Source organism: Bos taurus, chromosome 27 (genome assembly GCF_002263795.3).
Source record: "Bos taurus isolate L1 Dominette 01449 registration number 42190680 breed Hereford chromosome 27, ARS-UCD2.0, whole genome shotgun sequence".
Taxonomy (NCBI): domain Eukaryota; kingdom Metazoa; phylum Chordata; class Mammalia; order Artiodactyla; family Bovidae; genus Bos; species Bos taurus.
Genome location: NC_037354.1, coordinates 23,018,501 through 23,039,352, shown reverse-complemented (window position 1 = coordinate 23,039,352; position 20,852 = coordinate 23,018,501).

Sequence of the window (20,852 nt, the reverse complement as noted above, 5' to 3'; positions counted from 1 at the left end):
GGTTTTGACAGCCTCATTCACGTTCCTCATTTAGAATGGACCCCAGAACACTCATTTTAGTACCCCAAACTCCCTTTTATTCTTCTCTGGCAGAAAAGCCACTGCAAACTCAATTTATTTGCTCCTCATCCCCCATATCCAAATCGATCCTCAGATCAGTAATATGTGATGATAAATCTAGATGCCTTGTGCTACAGGACTGGCCGTCTCAAGAATGATTTGGCAGGCTGAGGAAACAATTACAGCAAAGAGATAAATCTATCGTTTTAATGAAAAAAATTAATTACAAGCAAATGAAAGCCACATATATTGAAATCAGCGTTTGCCCTGCAGTGTAATGAGATGTGGGTGGCCACATTCACTCTACTCTTCATTGCAAAGGAGTGGTATTGCAAATTCATTGTATTAACCCTAAATACACTATTTAGTTAATAAATAGTGATGCCATTGCACTTGCTCCATGGTTAAATTGCGCAAATTCTACAAAGGGATACAATCAAGGGATCTCTGAAGTTATTAAAAGACAAACAAGCCTATTAAAACATTGAGGGGCTTATTTGAACAAAAATCAATTATAATCTTGACAGTGCCAAACCAGAAGTGGTTGGGAGTGCTGCACCCACAGGAACTCAGGACAGACATTTATAGAGAAAAGGCAGAAGTAAAGTAAAGAAATAACTGATTGGCTATGGCTTAAAGCCTAGTTGGCAGTTTGTGACTGACTGACTTTAGCTTTTTGATTTCATAACCTACAGGCATTTATAGGTTTAGGTTTTGGTTTGATGACATGGGCTGTCAGGACACTAGAGCCCTCTCAGTCTCAGGGTCTCCTTGCTTAATTAATTAAACACCAATAAACCTGACTCAGTGGCTTCTCTGGTGGCTCAGTTGGTAAAGAGTCCACTGGCAATGCGGGAGACCTGGGTTCGATCCCTGGGTTGGGAAGATCCCCGGGAGAAGGAAATGGCAACCCACTCCAGTATTCTTGCCTGGAGAATCCCATGGACAAAGAAGCCCAGTGGGCTACAGTCCATGGGGTCACAAAGAATCAGACATGACTAAGTGACTAACTTTCACTTTCAAACTCCACACAGTCATGCCTATAAGCCCCTTTCTTCAAATTATTTTGAATCTTTTAAATGGGTTAACTCCCTGGACAAGAAATACCTGTTTTGTATTTAAATCCACTCCCTTTCCAACATTTGTGTCTCTGTAAGTAAGAGCTGTCAAAGGGGCCGGTGGGTTTGGGTGTCGTTTCCTAACACTATGGCAGATTTTCTGCTGTCCTTTTTCTCATTTATTGTTTGATCAGAGAGGAAGATCTGCATATTCCAATCAGGGACTTTGAAAGGAAGACCCTGTCATACAGAGCTGGCCCTTTTATTTCACTTTCTTTCTGAGAGTGAGCTGTCTCTGGGGAGGGAGTTGTGCAGGGAATTCCAGTGGAGGCTCTTTGGCTGGAAGGAAAGGTGGAGAAGCTGATCTTGGTGCCTGCAGTGCTGGCTGCCTGGGTCTGGGCATATGGTATTAGGACGCCCAGCTCTCCGCAAAAATAATCTCTATTCTTTAATATTTGCTTTATCATAAATTAAAGTGAGATTTTGACTCTTTCATGTTTATACTCTTGTCTTATTTCTAAGTTGACTTAGGACTTGGATAAGAAATCAGACGATTATTTACTAGATGTTTCTTAAAATGCAGAAAGACTATTATGGATGCTCTGGCTTCTTAACACTTCTGAGAGTAGTCAAACCCTGTAGCTCCTTTTGCTAAAATAATACATAGAGACACCAAAGATTTGGATTGACTGTGGGCTAACTTGATTTGTCTCATTCTGGCTGAAAGCTATGAAAATCTAGGAACAAATGGGCACTGGCTTTTGCCAATTCCATTTGTGATGCAACCCACTACAGAGAAGGCAGATCAGTTGCACTAGTCTCCAATCCCAGTGCTGGGTTGGAGGAGGAGAATTCAATGGTGGGTGACATATACGTTCATACAAACAAGAACCTCATTGGACAGGTCAGATTTCTTAAAAGAAGGAATATTTGCTTCACTATCAATTGCTTGAGCCCAAAGTTTTCTCATTGCATTTTCACAGTAGATAGCTACATCATCTGTAAGGATTCTGTGAAGGTATCACCCCTCTCAAATTTACTAAAACTATTTGACACCATTCCTATACAATCCATAACCACTCATCTCTTCCATCCCCATTTAACAAGCAACTTGCTGTGGCAGTTCTTTCAGAGTCAACAGATTCATGAAACTGTTTGACATAAGGTTATACATTTGACATAAATAATCCACTCATGATCCACTCAGCTCTATATGGGCTCTAGAACAAAAAGATACTCTTCCACAGAAGTGGAAAAACACTGGCTTTGTCATCCTATAAATGACTATCATTTTTCAGGTTATAAAGATCTCTATCCTTGAATCACTTGAGTCACCATAATTCAACACCTTCTATCCCTGTGACTGACACAGGGGTTTACTTTCTGAAAAGGAATAGCTTCAGCCATCGGTTAGAAAGTATTTATAATCTTACTGTACAGGCGCTATCCCTAGGAGATGCAGTCTTCAAAGCTATGGACTGAGAGCACAGAACTGACATTGCCTTCCTCTTGCATGTGGAAAGTACACCAATTTTATAAGAAACTGGATTTCCATGGAGGGTAAAAGAAAAAATGAATCCCAGTTTATAACTTCATGAAGGAATTTTGGTAAACACTTTAGAAGGTTGAGAAAATCTAACTCTCTACTTGAAAAAAAAATGTATCTGCAGGATGTTTCTTTAACTTGGCTCCTGATTTCTGAGAATCATAAGGGTTCTTACCTGTCTGGCTTCCCCTCTGTGTTCTCATGCGCAATTTTGTCTTCAGTAAAGGTTGCTGATCTTAATACAAACTGCAGCAGTAAATTGACACTTAGCTCCCAAATCAAGTGCAACAGCTTTCAAAATAAAATCTGCACAAGACCTGGGGTTTGTCCAGGACTTGAGGCCTGCTCAGAGACATATCTAAACAATGCTAAGATCAGATCAGATCAGATCAGTCGCTCAGTCGTGTCCGACTCTTTGTGACCCCATGAATTGCAGCAAGCCAGGCCTCCCTGTCCATCACCAACTCCCGGAGTTCACTCAGACTCACATCCATCAAGTCAGCAATGCCATCTAGCGATCTCATCCTCTGTCGTTCCCTTCTCCGCCTGCCCCCAATCCCTCCCAGCATCAGAGTCTTTTCCAATGAGTCAACTCTTCGCATGAGGTGGCCAAAGTACTGGAGTTTCAGCTTTAGCATCATTCCTTCCAAAGAAATCCCAGGGCTGATCTCCTTCAGAATGGACTGGTTGGATGTCCTTGCAGTCCAAGGGACTCTCAAGAGTCTTCTCCAACATCGCAGTTCCAAAGCATCAATTCTTTGGCGCTCAGCCTTCTTCACAGTCCAACTCTAGAGTTTCAGAAAAACATTTATTTCTGCTTTATTGACTATGCTGAAGCCTTTGACTGTGTGGATCACAATAAACTGTGGAAAATTCTGAGAGATGGGAATACCAGACCACCTGATCTGCCTCTTGAGAAATCTGTATGCAGGTCAGGAAGCAACAGTTAGAACTGGACATGGAACAACAGACTGGTTCCAAATAGGAAAAGGAGTTCGTCAAGGCTGTATATTGTCACCCTGTTTATTTAACTTATATGCAGAGTATATCATGAGAAACGCTGGACTGGAAGAAACACAAGCTGGAATCAAGATTGCTGGGAGAAATATCAATAACCTCAGATATGCAGATGACACCACCCTTATGGGAGAAAGTGAAGAGGAACTCAAAAGCCTCTTGATGAAAGTGAAAGTGGAGAGTGAAAAAGTTGGTTTAAAGCTCAGCATTCAGAAAACGAAGATCATGGCATCCAGTCCCACCACTTCATGGGAAATAGATGGGAAAACACTGGAAACAGTGTCAGACTTTATTTTTCTGGGCTCCAAAATCACTACAGATGGTGACTGCAGCCATGAAATTAAAAGACGCTTACTCCTTGGAAGGAAAGTTATGACCAACCTAGATAGCATATTCAAAAGCAGAGACATTACTTTGCCAACAAAGGTTCGTCTAGTCAAGGCTATGGTTTTTCACCCGCAATTAACAGTGATTTAAAAGAAAAATTACTTTTTATTTTAATATCTCAAAGAATGTTGAAGGGGGGCCTAACTGTATTCCATGGAAAGTAGTTTTCATGATTCCCTATCTATACTCTCATCTCATAGTTCCTGACATCCTACATCTTCCGTAAGTCCTCTCACAATTTCAGTCTTCCGACCGTCAATGATGAGGATGATGAAGACCATAAGGCAAATAATGAGAATCGGCATTTATTTACTAGATAAGAGTCCTTGCTATTGACCTCAGCGCTTTACACGTGTTAAATTGTTTATCACCCCTAGAATGGTCTGCATTTGTCCTTCTCTTTTTCTCTTCCTTTTCTACCTTTCTTTCCAAAGTCTCTCTCAAATTATGCATTTGTATAGCCTGACAGTCTTTCTGGCTATATATTTTTAAATCATTTTTCATCCTTTCTCTTTTTAACTGTTACCGATATTCTTTATCACAAAAGACCCAAACACAACAGTACTGTTAAAGAGTTGAATTCTCCAATAGGGGAAAGGGACTGGAGGGAGGTAGAAGGATTTGTGACTAATTGGGAACACACAGACTTTAGTATCTCTTGTCTCTAGCATATAGGTTTTACCTAATTTTAACTGAGCTGCCTAATGTACATGAAATTTGGGGACTCATTTTAAATAAATATATTAATTTTCAAGAAGTATATTCATACATACAGTGGAACATGATATAAATATAATTTCTTAAAGTAGTTTTCAAACATGGTGAGCTTATGGATCCTTATGAGAATCAGAAATATGAAATCTTTATAGAAGATGATGGATGACGGCATAAATACTCTATTTATGCTATTCACTTGAAGTGAAAATGAATGTCTGGAATACAAAATGTCTGGTGTATGAATGTATAAAATATTTCTTTGATTCTTATAGTTTTTCATGTAAAATTTGTCACTACTGAAAAAAGAACTAGATTTAACTGGACATTTACCAAAGGGAAGTATACTTTAATCCTAACCTAAAGTAAGCATGGAGAAGGCAATGGCACCCCACTCCAGTACTCTTGCCTGGAAAATCCCATGGGTGGAGGAGCCTGATAGGCTGCAGTCCATGGGGTCACTAAGAGTCAGGCATGACTGCACGACTTCACTTTCACTTTTCATTTTCATGCATTGGAGAAGGAAATGGCAACCCACTCCAGTGTTCTTGCCTGGAGAATCCCAGGGATGGGGGAGCCTGGTGGGCTGCTGTCTGTGGGGTCGAGCAGAGTTGGACACAACTGAAGCAACTTAGCAGTAGCAAAGTAAGCATTAATGACAAAGATACTGCTGTTTGGCATAAATACAATTTTGAAATTATAGCAAGATCTCTGATATGACAATGATCAAGTTGTTTTTGAAACCCAATCAATTTTGACTCTTTGTTTTAATGGCAATACAGTGCTGAAATCCAAGACTTATAAAGACATGTTACAGAGAATGAAAGCTGAGCTTCTGCTGCTGCCTCTGCTATATAAAGGTAGGCTTTCATCAAAGAAAACCATCTTGAGTTGAAATTACATCCTAACATTTACTTTGTCCCAAGATGAGTGAGGTTCTGTTGGCAATGTGTCTGCCATTGATGGCTTCGTCAGCAAGAAATCGATTATGAGAGCATGTTTCAATAAGTAATGTTTGAAAGCATTTAGCATTAGTCCAAGTATCAGAAGATTTCTGTCTGTAGCCAAGTTAATAATGCTTTGTCCAGCTCAATCCTCTGAAGCTCTGAAAAGTTTCGCAAAATTTTCTCCTACAGTCTCTCCGTCCAAAATGGCAGATTAACCAAATAAGCCTGTGGGTTTTTTGGCAGCATAATTGGTACTGTTTATGTGCCCCTGAAACAAAAGATTTACCTCGCTTATGAAGCTGCATGTGCCCATTAAGTCTGATGAATCAGTGAAACTGACCCTGGAAAAGTTTTTTCAAAATCATATTTTTGATTTAAAAAGAATATAGAGTTATTTTCAAATTTATCAACAGATGGCTCAAAGATTGTTCTCCAAAAAGGTAGTTCACTTCATGCAATAGGGGAGAACAGTGCATTCAGTACCTATTTCCTAAAAAAAATTCTCAAAATGATAGGAATCCAAAGGCTAGCTGGATGAATTGAGAACTTGCCTGCCAGCAGATACATATTTAAGGATTTTTGAAGAGATTTTTTGGTACCAGTGCATACAGATGCAGAAAGCCAATGATTACAATGAATGATGCCACTATCGTTGCATCTATTGTGTTCTGATTAGGTGGTATCCTGGCCAATTTTTCATGATCCATATTAAATATATGTCAGAAGTTCTGAAGAATTGCTTCTACAGTGTTATCTCTGCTTCAAGTATTAGGTCAGTAACATAGCCATAGCTCACAGCCTCTCTTTTTAAGAGAACCCTGAGTTCTCTTAAAAAATCAGGGCCTTCTTTTATCTGAAAGCTAACCTTGTAAAAAAAACTTCAGATTGATACTACAATGGATCCAAACTGTTGGGAAAACATTGTGAAATCAGGCTGATTACATAAACAATTAGAAATTCACTTTTGGGTACTCTTGCCATGGACAGATGTTTATTATTTTTTCATCAAGATTTTTGACAAGCATCTGATACATGAGAAGTTACTTCAACTATTTGCTAAGTCATACATGGTAAGAAACTAAACTACTCAACTCTAGTAGGCAGAATGATGTCCACATCCTAATTCCTCGAAGCGTGATATGTGACCTGGCATGGCATAAGGAATTCTGAGGTATGACTAAATTAAGGATCTTGAGATAGAGCAATTACACTGAACTGGTTAGGTGGGCCCCTGTGGTAACAGGGACATTTAACAGATAAAGGAGGCAAGAGGACACTCAGAGTCGGAGATTTGAAGAAGCTGTGCTGCCAGTTTAAAAACAGAGGTGGCGGCCATGAGTCAAGGAATGCAGGCAGCCTCTAGAAACTGGAAGAGGTAGGCAAACAGATTCTCCTCCAGCCTGTTGATACGTGCTTCTAGCCCAAGAAGAGCCATCTCGAACTTCTGTTCTCCTGAATTGGTAGATATAAACTTTGTGCTTTAAGCCACCAAGTTTGTGTTAACTTGTTTTAGCAGCAACAGAAAACTAGTGTATCAGCTTATGGAAAAAAATTTTTTTCCATTTATAAGTTATGCAAAATAAACATTCTATAATCATATGCATTGGTTGTTTACTTAACATCCTGCCAACTGAAAACCAGTCTAGGAAAAAAGGTCATAATGATTTTGAGGAACCAACAGTGAAGAGTAGCATTCTTCTAGTAGTACCCAGTACTTCTAGAGATAAAAATGCCTACCTGGTATAAAGCCGTATATGGAAACCTTTTTTTGATTGGTCTGTTTCTGGGTTGTGTAGATACTGGTAGAGCAAATAGCATCGACTCTGAATGAGCCACTCTACTAAACCACTCTACTAAGCACTACATATATATGTTTGTGGATATCAAGTTGATCCTTGAACATCACAGGATTGAATGATGTAGGTGCACTTACACACAGATTTTTAAAAATAAAGACTACAGTACGACACCATCCAAAGTTGGTTAAATCCAAAGATGTGGAAATCTCAATAGGGAGGAACCAAGGCTAAGGAGGGCTGACCATAAATTTTACACAGATTTTTCAACTGCAGAGTCAGAGCCCTAACCCCACATTGTCCAAGGGACAACTGTATGTGTGTGTGCATATATACAAAAATATTTATATATGTGTATATATAATGTGATATACATGAATACATACATATATACTTATTATACATATAAAAACTTAATTCTTACTCGAGCTATAGCTCTTTAAATTATTTTTGTTATCATTTCATGAGTCTACTTATTCAAAAGACATTTACTAACCATCTACTATGTTTCTGACCCAGTGTAATGAATAAGATTTTAAATACTAGTTGCCTTGATGAAGATATTATAAAATGTTCAGAGAAAGTAACTGAGGTCCAGACAAATTAAAAAAAAAAAGTCTAATAAAATCCAGTCACCAAAGCCAAGAAGTTTTCATTTGGGAAAATAAGAGTTGTATTGCTATTATACGCCTTTTCTGTTGGCTGTTCTCTACTTATCCCCCTTGACTCAATAGCCAAAAATATATCTCAATCATTGGGCCATACTGCTGCTGATGCTGCTAAGTCCCTTCAGTCATGTCCGACTCTGTCCAACTCCATAGATGGTACCCCACCAAGCTCCCTCATCCCTGGGATTCTCCAGGCAAGAACACTGCAGTAGGTTGCCATTTCCTTCTCCAATGCATGAAAGTGAAAAGTGAAAGTGAAGTCGCTCAGTCGTGTCCGACTCATGGCGACCCTACGGACTGCAGCCTACCAGGCTGCTCCGTCCATGGGATTGTCCAGGCAAGAGTACTGGAGTGGGGTGCCATTGCCTTCTCCATGGACCATACTGGTCCTGCCCAAACACATTTGGCTCTGTTAATATCCTCTAATTTTCAACATTAGCTAAATTGCCACTGATGGCTTATCTTATCCCTAAACATAAACTTGATCAACCTTTTATTCTTTCATAGAATTCTATTCTTTAATTCTTTAGTACTTTTCCTTAAATTCAATTTTGCACCTAGTTTATACTAATTTAATGCTTGATCTCTGTGGTGTTGGAGAAGACTCTTGAGAGTCCCTTGGACTGCAAGGAGATCCAACCAGTCCATTCTAAAGGAGATCAATCCTGGGTGTTCACTGGAAGGACTGATGTTGAAGCTCAAACTCCAATACTTTGGCCACCTGATGCGAAGAACTGACTCATTGGAAAAGACCCTGATGCTGGGAAAGATTGAAGGCAGGAGGAGAAGGGGATGACAGAGGATGAGATGGTTGGATGGCATCACCGACTCAATGCTCATGAGTTTGGGTAAACTCTGGGAGTTGGTGATGGACAAGGAGGCCTGGCATGCTGCAGTCCATGGGGCTGCCAAGAGTCGGACACAACTGAGCCACTGAACTGAACTGAATGTTTGATCTCTGCTACAGTTTCATGAAGACTGAAAGCATTTCTGCTTGTTTGTTCCTTTAAACTAATTCAGCTTTACCAAGTGACTAGTGCAGTGTTCTTGCCTGGAGAATCCCAGGGACGGGGAGCCTGGTGGGCTGCTGTCTATGGGGTTGCACAGAGTCGGATACGACTGAAGCGACGCAGCAGCAGTGTAGTATATGGTTTATATAATTTACTGTATGGTTTATATCATTTACTTGAAATATATCTGTGGAAAAAAGGTAGACATGAACATTTAACCACTGGTACAGGGCATGTACCTACCAACAAAATCAGGTATGAGAGCTCTCTTACTATGTCAGGCATTGACTCTTGGGTGTTGAAATGTGGGGAATTGTGAGAGGTTCAAAACATTGGCCAGTACACCTTGGGAACACTGTGGAACTCAGAAGGGTAGGCATGAACAATGAGATCTGTATTTTAACAACTAGTGTACTACCTGAATATCAGCACGAAGAGATAGATCAAATGGAGCTACACTTTAACTTCTCCTTTCAAAGCCTATAATACCAAAACTCTTTAAAATTTGAACAGATTCAATCATATGGTTTTATTTCATGTCATGCCCAAATAAGCCTGAAAACAAAGCATAAGCATCGAGTTCATTTGAACTTGGATTCATTTTTATAACATATTTCCAAGGTTTTCTTAATTTTTCACCAAAATGTTAATCTTTATTCCAGTGAAGACATCTCATAGATGTAAATAACTTACTGTGTTTAGGTAAACCAATGCTTTAAATGTTTTACATGTTTGAAATTTCAGTAGAGTGCTTTTTTCTCATATATGAAACTGTTTCAAAATCCATAGTTTTTAAAATATGATTCAAATAAAATTTGTCAAAGCTTTTTATGATTATTGGAACCTTGCTTCTGTGCAACACAGCAGCTGTGGCCACAGTCTTTGCCAACAATCAAGCAATGCCAACAGTTGTCTTTTGAAATAAGAATCTGGATATACACCAAAATTACAGAAGGTAAAATTTAACAAAACTTCCATGGAATAAAAATCTACCACATGGATTTCCCAACAACTTCTAGATAAACTGTAATGGTTTTATAATATTAAGTACTTAAATCTGATAGCTTTAGAAAGTTTATGAGCTATCTGTTGTTGTGTAGTTCCAAACTCTGTTTTGTGGCATGCGTGTCCCTTTGTGCTCCAATGAAACAGACAGCTCTCAAGACTGACCATCTACCATTCTCCCCTTCAAATATTGCTCCGATAGCAGTGAAAATATCATACAATCTTTGTGTATGTGTCCTCTGCCTAATACATTCTGCTTGGAATTATTACTCTTTAAGAACTTTATATTTTTCTTGTTAAATATTTCTGATTCCCCAAGACATATTAGTTCTTTTTCCTCTGGGTTCCAGTATCGCACTGAACAACTTTTATTTTGGAACTTTAAAAATTATAGGATAGTTTTGGCCACCTGATGTAAAGAGCTGACTCATTTGAAAAGACCTTGATTATGGGAAAGATTTAAGGCAGGAGGAGAGGGGGACAGGGGATGAGATGGTTGGATGACATCACTGACTCAATGGATATGAGTTAGAGCAAACTCCAGGAAACAGTGAAGGATAGGGAAATCTGGAAAGCTGCAGTCCACAGGGTCGCAAAGAGTTGGACATGACTGAGCCACTGAATAACAACAACAAATTGTCTTACATCTCTATGTTCTGTACTAAACTGAGACTTCTTATAGGCTAGGTCAATTATTTGATCACCTACGTAATTCTATGACCTAATCTAGTACTTAAAATTTGGTGGATGTTTCAATGAAAATGTGTGGAAATATCATTATCACTATTATCATCATTATCACTATTCTTTCTTCTTACAAATCCCAAACTTAGGTAATTTTTAAGACAATTAAAAGGGCTTTCCCTTGGCTATACCTTGACTTTCTTTGTTATTGCTTCCTAATTATAATTAGTGCCTTTTTATTGCTTCAATTGTTAATTTTTCCTGGTCTGTCTTATAATTCCCTTTCTCTCAGATGAGTGACAGAGAGGTAAAATATAAATTAAAAAAAAATGACCTGGTTATTAAATATACTGTCATAGACTTGTCACCTGGCACATTTGTTCTGTTTACTTTTATGCAAAGCACTTTGATGCATTATTTATAATGCTTTTTCTAGCTCACCTATTAAAGGCAATTAAAACAAAAGGAGGAATAATGTTCTGCAGCTGCTTTTACCCCCAGGATCTTCTAGGAAAAGGAACAAGACCGAGTTTTGGTATTTATGAAGTTTGTTGTCTGTTAGGCCTCTTAACTGAGGCTAACACAACCTTTCACACAATCTTAATTAGATTTGATGTTTTATTTGTCTTCATTAGGAGGCAAATTAATTTTTAATTAAAAAAGAAAAGATTACTGCATCACTGCATTATTAAAAAAACTTTTCATTCTTTAATTCTATGAGCAAGACATAATTATAAATGACTCTGGCTTCAGGGCAATAATCTAACCTGCTAAATAACTCACTTGTTTGGGAAAAAAGAATAACCTCCAAATAGTTTTAATTGAGATATTTTCTATTTTCAAAATATCTTGTGCTAAAAATGAAAACTCTTAGAAGAATTCTAGTATCTTCTAAAACCACTGGATTTAAGTCACATACTGTGAATTCCTGTTGGTAATTTTTTCTTTCCTACTTTGACCACAACACTATAGAAATATAGACAGATATAAAAGAACTATATAATAAGTAAACTATAAAATGGCAATTTTAAGGTATATAGTGAATGAAAACAAGTAAAGTTAACCTAACTTGAGAATTCTGAGAAATGTTTAGCCCTCACTTCAATGTTATCTCACCCAAGGCATAAAGAAACTAGATTGTTTATACTGATTAAGAACTGATCCCAGACTTCCCTAGAAGTATAGCAGCTAAGGGTCAGCCTGCTAACACAAGGGACATGGGTTTGATCTCTGGACTGGGAGGATTCCATATGCCACAGAGCAACTAAGTCCATACATCTCAACTACTGAGCCTGTGTTATAAAGTCCGCAAAGTGCAACTACTGAGCCCATGTGCCTCAACTACTGAAGCCTGTGCGCCTAGAGCCTGTGCTCCACCATAAGAGAAGACACCGCAATGAGAAGCCTGCACACCACAGCTAGAGAGTAGCCTCCACTCGCTGAACTAGAGAAAAGCCCTATTACTGCTAAGTCACTTCAGTCGTGTCCGATTCTGTGAGACCCCATAGACGGCAGCCCATCAGGCTCCCCCGTCCCTGGGATTCTCCAGGCAAGAACACTGGAGTGGGTTGCCATTTCCTTCTCCAACGCATGAAAGTGAAAAGTGAAAGTGAAGTTGCTCAGTCGTGTCCAACCCTCAGCGACCCCATGGACTGCAGCCTTCCAGGCTCCTCCATCCATGGGATTTTCCAGGCAAGCGTACTGGAGTGGAATGCCATTGCGTTCTCGGAGAGAAAAGCCCGCACAACAAAAAAGACTCAGCACAGCCAAAATTAAATAAACAAATATTAGGGGAAAAAAAGAGCTGATCCTCAGAGAAATTAATTTTCTTACTCATCTGGCCTGCCAGTAAGTTTGGGCAACAACAAAAAAGAAGACACCAGGCAGAAAATGCAGGAGATAAAAGCCAGAAGAATGGAAGACATGCACTGCAACATAAAGGAGGGCATATTGGTTGGGTGTGTTGTCTCCCAGGCCATGAAATCCACATATATGAACATGTATTGGGTTTATAACTGATACTGACTCGAGACAAATTGTCATAGCTTTCAGTTGAGTCACTCAGTCATGTCTAACTCTTTGAGACTCCATGGACTGCAGCATGCCAGGCATCCCTGTCCATCACCAACTGCTGGAGCTTGCTCAAATTCATGTTCATTGAGTCACTGATGCCATCCAATAATCTCATCCTCTGTTGTCCCCTTCTCCTCCCACCTTCACTCTTTTCCAGCATCAGGGTCTTTTCTAATGTGTGAGTGTTTCGCATCAGGTGGCCAGCGTATTGGAGCTTTAGCATCAGTCTTTCCAATGAATATTCAGGACTTAATTCCTTTAGGATGGACTAGCTGGATCTCCTTGCAGTCCAAGGGACTCTCCAGAGTCTTCTCCAACACCACAGTTCAAAAGCATCAATTCTTTGGCGCTAAGCTTTCTATATGGTCCAACTCTCACATCCATACATGACCACTGGAAATAGCTTTGACTAGATGGACCTCTGTTGGCAAAGTAATATTTCTGTTTTTGAATATGCTGTCTAGGTTGGTCATAACTTTTCTTCCAAGGAGCAAGTGTCTTTTAATTTCTTGGCTGCAGTCATCATCTGCAGTGATTTTGAAGCCCCCCCAAAATAAAGCCTGACACTGTTTCCATTGTTTCCCCATCTATTTGCCATGAAGTGATGTGACGGAATGCCATGATCTTAGTTTTTTGAAAGTTGAGTTTTAAGCTGACTTTTTCACTCTCTTCTTTCACTTTCACCAGGAGGCTCTTTAGTTCTGCCTCGCTTTCTGCCGTAAGTGTGGTGCCATCTGCATATCTGAGGTTATTGATATTTCTCCCACCAATCTTGATTCCAGCTTGTGCTTCATCCAGTCTGGCTTCATCCATATCATTTCACATGATATACTCTGCATGTAAGTTAAATATGCAGGGTGACAATATACAACTATAGCTAGGAGGCCTTACAAATTGCTGAGAAAAGAAGCTAAAGTGAAAGGAGAAAAGGAAAGATATATTCATTTGAACACAGAGTTCCAAAGAATAACAAGGAGAGATAAGAAAGCCTTCCTCAGTGATCAATGCAAAGAAACAGAGGAAAACAATAGATTGGGAAAGACTAGAGATCTCTTCAAGAAAATGAGAGATACCAAGGGAACATTTCATGCAAAGATGGGCTTGATAAAGGACAGAAATGGTATGGACCTAACAGAAGTAGAAGATATTAAGAAGAGGTGGCAAGAATACACAGAACTGTACAAAAAAGATCTTCATGTGATCAACTCACCTAGAGCCAGACATCCTGGAATGTGAAGTCAAGTGGGCCTTAGGAAGCCTCACTACGAACAAAGTACCAGTCACATCTACAACTGCATTTATTTCTGCTTGGCTCTGTCTCTTCATTCTTTCTTGAATTATTTCTCCATTGTTCTCCAGTAGCATATTGGGCATCTACCAACCTGGGGAGTTCTTCTTTCAGTCTCCTTTTTGCCTTTTAATACTGTTCATGGGGTTCTCAAGGCAAGAATACAGAAGTGGTTTGCCATTCCCTTCTCCAGTGGACCACGTTTTGTCAGAACTATGCACCATGACCTGTCCATCTTGGGTGGCCCTACACGGCATGGACTATAGTTTCATTGAGTTAGACAAGGCCGTGGTCCATACGGGTCAGTTTGGTTAGTTTTCTGTGATTGTGGTTTTCATTTATCTGCCCTCTGATGGAGAAGGTTAAGAGGCTTATGGAAGCTCCCTGATGGGAGAGACTGACTGAGGGGGAAACTGGGTCTTATTCTGATGGGTGGGGCCGTGCTCAGTAAATCTACTGATGGCAGGGCTGTGTTCCCTTCTTGTTGTTTGACCTGAGGCCAAACTATGGTGGATCAAATGAAGATAATGGTGACCTTCTTCAAAAGGTCCCATGCAGGCCCTGCTGCACTCAGTGCCTGTGACCCCGGAGCAGCCAACGGCCAACCCACGCCTCCACCAGAGACACCTGGATTCTCTTGGGCAAGTCTGGGTCAGTCTTTTGTGGGGACACTCCTTTCTCCTGGGTCCTGGTGCACACAAGGTTTTGTTTGTGCCCTCCAAGAGTCTGTTTCCCCAGTTCTGAGTAAGTTCTGGTGGCTCTATGGTGGGGTTAATGGTGACATCCTCCAAGAGGGCTTATGTCTACTGCACCCAGAGCCCCTGCCGCTGTGGCAGGCCACTGTGGACTTACAGTCAGGCACTGGGACACTGATAAATTAGTTTTGGTTCCTGGCCTATGACTTTAATCAGAAAAATTGAAACCTATCTAGAGGTTATGGTCATGATGCTAGGAACAATAATGTGTGTTAAATAAATATATACTTATAATATTCATTATATTTTAGTGGTGAGTCCTAATGGTTTGATGAGATGACACTGAGGAAAAATGAAGCATGAGAGTCTTTAGCATCCATCGTAATTAGTGCTGCTAAACAGAGTTAATGAAGGTGTGAGCATTATTACATCCTTAATGAAAAATGATCTCTAAACATAGTGGGTAAGCTTATGATATATGAACTTATTATCCAACATCAAATTCTGGGGAAGATTTACCTAATTAAAGTGGAGGCTGTTTTGCCCCAGAGGAAAGAAGGGAAACACAATTTGAAAATAAATGAAGCTCTCTGTAAGTCTCACATAATTTTCAACTCATGAAATAGAAAATTAATTGACTTTTGACAGAATTCTAGACTTTTTTTGTCAAGATTTTAAAAATCTCTTTATACTAAAAAGCACCATGTCTTCTTGAGAGTGGGATGGAGAAAATGCCTTTGTGGGCAGTTTGGAAAATGATAAAACAAACAGCCAACAACTACCTTAGTGAATAAAAAGTCATTTCAATGAATGTATTCAGGTACTTGTTAAAATGAATCTATCCATTCAGTGTGGGGTAGCTTATCCTGGCCGCCGCCCCTGACCTTGGGAGAGGGGTAGCTCCTCTTGGCTATGCTTCTGCGCAATCTGTCACAGCCAGTGTGTTTCTGCCACATGGTCCATCGCCCAAGGTCAGGGGCTGTGGCCCGGAGGAGCTACCCCAAGTCCTAGGAGCGGTGGCTGCACGGGCGCAGGAGGGCCGAGAAGAGCTACTCCACGTTCAAGGTCAGGAGGGACGGCTGTGACGAGATATCCGTCGTCCAAGGTAAGGAGCAGTGGCTGCGCTTTGCTGGAGCAGCCGTGAAGAGATATCCCACGTCCAAGGTAAGAGAAACCCACTGGTAGGTGTTGCGAGAGGCATCAGAGGGCAGACACACAAACCATAATCACAGAAAACTAGTCAATCTAATCACATGGACCACAGCCTTGTCTAACTCAATGAAACTAAGCCATGCCCTGTGGGGCCACCCAAGATGGGTGGGTCATGGTGGAGAGGTCCAACAGAATGCGGTTCACTGGAGAAGGGACTGGCAAACCACTTCAGTATTCTTGCCTTGAGAGCCCCATGAACAGTAGGAAAAGGCAAAATGATAGGATACTGAAAGAGGGAACCCTCAGGTTGGTAGATGCCCAATATGCTACTGGAGATTAGTGGAGAAATAACTCCAGAAAGAATGAAGGGATGGAGCCAAAGCAAAAACAATACCCAGTTGTGGATGTGACTGGTGATAGAAGCAAGGTCCGATGCTGTAAAGAGCAATATTGCTTAGGAACCTGGAATATTAGGTCCATGAATCAAGGCAAATTGGAAGTTCTCACACAGGAGATGGCAAGAGTGAATGTCGACATTCTAGGAATCAGCGAACTAAAATGGACTGGAATGGGTGAATTTAACTCAGATTACCATTATATCTACTACCATGGGCAGGACCCCTTAGAAGAAATGGAGTAGCCATAATGGTCAACAAAAGAGTCTGAAATGCAGTACTTGGATGCAGTCTCAAAAACAACAGAATGATCTCTGTTTGTCTGCTAAACCATTCAATATCACGGTAATCCAAGTCTATGCCCCAACCAGTAATGCTGAAGAAGCTGAAGTTGAAAGGTTCTATGAAGACCTCCAAGACCTTTTAGAACTAATACCCAAAAAAGATGTCCTTTTCATTATAGGGGACTGGAATGCAAAAGTAGGAAGTCAAGAAACACCTGGAGTAACAGGCAAATTTGGCCTTGGAATACGGAATGAAGCAGGGCAAAGAATAGAGTTTTGCCAAGAGAACACACTGGTCATATCAAACATCCTCTTCCAACAACACAAGAGAAGACTCTACACATGGACATCACCAGATGGTCAACACCGAAATCAGACTGATTATATTCTTTGCAGCCAAAAGATGGAGAAGCTCTATACAGTCAGCAAAAATAAGACCAGGAGCTGACTATGGCTCAGATCATGAACTCCTTATTGCCAAATTCAGACTTAAATTGAAGAAAGTAGGGAAAACCACTAGACAATTCAGGTATGACCTAAATCAAATCCCTTATGATTATACAGTGGAAGTGAGAAATAGATTTAAGGGCCTAGATCTGATAGATAGAGTGCCTGATGAACTACGGATGGAGGTTCATGACACTGTACAGGAGACAGGGAGCAAGACCATCCCCAGGGAAAAGAAATGCAAAAAAGCAAAATGGCTGTCTGAGGAGGCCTTAAAAATAGCTGTGAAAGAAAAGAAGCAAAAAGCAAAGGAGAAAAGGAAAGACATAAGCATCTGAATGCAGAATTCCAAAGAATAGAAAGAAGACATAAGAAGGCCTTCCTCACCAATCAATGCAAAGAAATAGAGTAAAACAACAGAATGGGAAAGACTAGAGATCTCTTCAAGAAAATTAGAGATAGCAAGGGAACATTTCATGCAAAGATGGGCTCAATAAAGGACAGAAATGGTATGGACCTAACAGAAGCAGAAGATATTAAGAGGTGACAAGAATACACAGAAGAACTGTACAAATAAGATCTTCATGACCCAGATAATCACGATGGTGTGATCACTGACCTAGAGCCAGACATCCTGAAATGTGAAGTCAAATGGGCCTTAGAAAGCATCACTCCGAACAAAGCTAGTGGAGGTGAGGAATTCCAGTTGAGCTATTTCATATTCTGGATGATGATGATGCTGTGATAGTGTTGCACTCAATATGCCAGCAAATTTGGAAAACTCAGCAGTGGCCACAGGACCAGAAAAGGTCAGTTTTCATTCCAATCCCAAAGAAAGGCAATGCCAAAGAATGCTCAAATTACCACACAATTGCACTCATCTCACATGCTAGTAAAGTAATGCTCAAGATTCTCTAAGCCAGGCTTCAGCAATATGTGAACTGTGAACTTCCATATGTTCAAGCAGGTTTTAGAAAAGGCAGAGGAACCAGAGATCAAATTTCCAACATCTGCTGGATCATGGAAAAAGGAAGAAAGTTCAAGAAAAACATCTATTTCTGCTTTACTGACTATGCCAAAGCCTTTGACTGTGTGGATCACAATAAACTGTGGAAAATTCTGAAAGAGATGGGAATACCTGACCATACCAGACCACTTGACCTGTCTCTTGAGAAACTGTATGCTGGTCAGGAAGCAACAGTTAGAACTAGACATGGAACAACAGACTGGTTCCAAATAGGAAAAGGAGTACGTCAAGGCTGTATATTGTCACCCTGTTTATTTAACTTATATGCAGAGTACAACATGAGAAACGCTGGGCTGGAAGAAGCACAAGCTTTAATCAAGATTGCCGGGAGAAGTATCAATAACCTTAGATATGCAGATGACACCACCCTTATGGCAGAAAGTGAAGATGAACTAAAGAGCATCTTGATGAAAGTGAAATAGGAGAGTGAAAAAGTTGGCTTAAAACTCAACATTCAGAAAACTAAGAGAATGGCATCTGGTCCCATCACTTCATGGCAAATAGATGGGGAAACAGTGGAAACAGTGGCTGACTGTATTTTTTGGAGCTTCAAAATCACTGCAGATGGTGACTGCAGCCATGAAATTAAAAGAGGCTTACTCCTTGGAAGGAAAGTTATGACCAATCTAGATAGCATATTCAAAAGCAGAGACATTACTTTGCCAACTAAGGTACGTCTAGTCAAGCTATGGTTTTTCCAGTGGTCATGTATGGATGTGAGAGTTGGACTGTGAAGAAGGCTGAGCACCGAAGAATTGATGCTTTTGAAGTGTGGTGTTGGAGAAGACTCTTGAGAGTCCCTTGGACTGCAAGGAGATCCAACCAGTCCATTCTGAAGGAGATCAGCCCTGGGATTTCTGTGGAAGGAATGATGCTAAAGCTACTTTGGCCACCTCATGCGAAGAGTTGACTCATTGGAAAAGACCCTGATGCTGGGAGGGATTGGGGGCAGGAGGAGAAGGGGATGACAGAGGATGAGATGGCTGGATGGCATCACCGACTCAATGGGCATGAGTTTGGGTGAACTCCGGAAATTGGTGATGGACAGGGAGGACTGGTGTGCTGCAATTAATGGGGTCACAAAGAGTTGGACTCAACTGAGTGACTGAACTGAACTATTTCAGTCCTACACTGTATTAGTTTTCTATTGCTGCCTTGACAAATGATCAAACTCAGATTTTTAAAACAGACCAGAGTTCCTAAGTTCCAGAAGGCTTAGTTGGCTTTTGAGCTCTCATTCACAACAGGCTTAAGTCAAGGTTTCCATCAATGAAGTCTGCTTCCTTTTATTGTGGCAGAATTCAGTTCTGTGGGGTTGAGGCTCCTGGGGCCTTGCTGGCTATCATCTGAGGCTCAGTCTCAGTTTCTTCTATTTTCTGGCTCATGGTCCCCACGGCCTTCAAAGTTATCACTAGTGGAAAAAGTTCTCCTATTTTGAATCTCTGTGATCTGCCTCTCTGTCTCATTTCTCAAAATTCTCCTTCTTCCAGTCTGTCTGACTCCATCAAGAGAAAGTTCTCGGCTTTTAGGGATGGCTAAAATTAGATTGGGCACATTGGGATAATCTAGGATACTTTCTCTGTTTTAGTCTGTGACTGTAATTACATTTGGAAAGTCTTTTTTTTTTTTTTTGGCGTGTGTGTGATATAACATATTCAGAGACTAGAGCCTTTAGGGAGAAGGGAAGATTCTTCCCCTAGAGAAGGAAAGAGCAACCCACTCCATTATTCTTGCCTGGGAAATCTCATGGACAGAGGAGCCTGCCAGGGTACAGTTCATGGACAGGGCAGGGTACAGTTGTGTCTCAAAAGATGAGACCCAACTGAGTGACTGAAGAAAAACATAACCTACTAGCTTAACTTTTGTCAAAAGCAATCTGCACTCTGCTCACCAGGAATTTTACTTCAAACTACTGCTAACATCTTATATGAAAAACAGAAGTAAAAGAAGTAGGCTGCTAGTGTAATTTTTATCTATATATAGCTATGAGGGCACAGCACTGGCTTTGTCTTTACATCAAATATTCTCTACCGTTTGTCAGGCAGTCACTCTATCCATGCCTAAGTCATACTTCCTACAGATAAAGAATAGACTTCATTTTTCATTTTAAAGAACAGACTGTACTATTTCTCAGTATGTAATCTTTACATCAATCCAGACATCCTAACAGAGAATTAGTTCCACTAATAACAACAATAAAATAAATCAGTAGCATTTACAGTTCAGTTGCTCAGTCATGTCCGACTCTCTGTGACCCCATGAACCGCAGCATGCCAGGCCTCCCTGTCCATCACCAACTGCCACCCAAACTAATGTCCATTGAGTCAGTGATGCCATATAACCATCTAATCCTCTGTCATCCCCTTCTCCTCCTGCCTTCAATCTTTCCCAACATCAGGGTCTTTTCAAATGACTCAGCTCTTCGCATCAGGTGGCCAAAATACTAGAGTTTCAGCTTCAGCATCAGTCCTTCCAATGAACAACCAGGACTGATTTCCTTTAGGATGGACTGGTTGGATCTCCTTGCAGTCCAAGGGACTCTCAAGAGTCTTCTCTAACACCACAGTTGAAAAGCATCAATTCTTCTGTGCTCAACTTT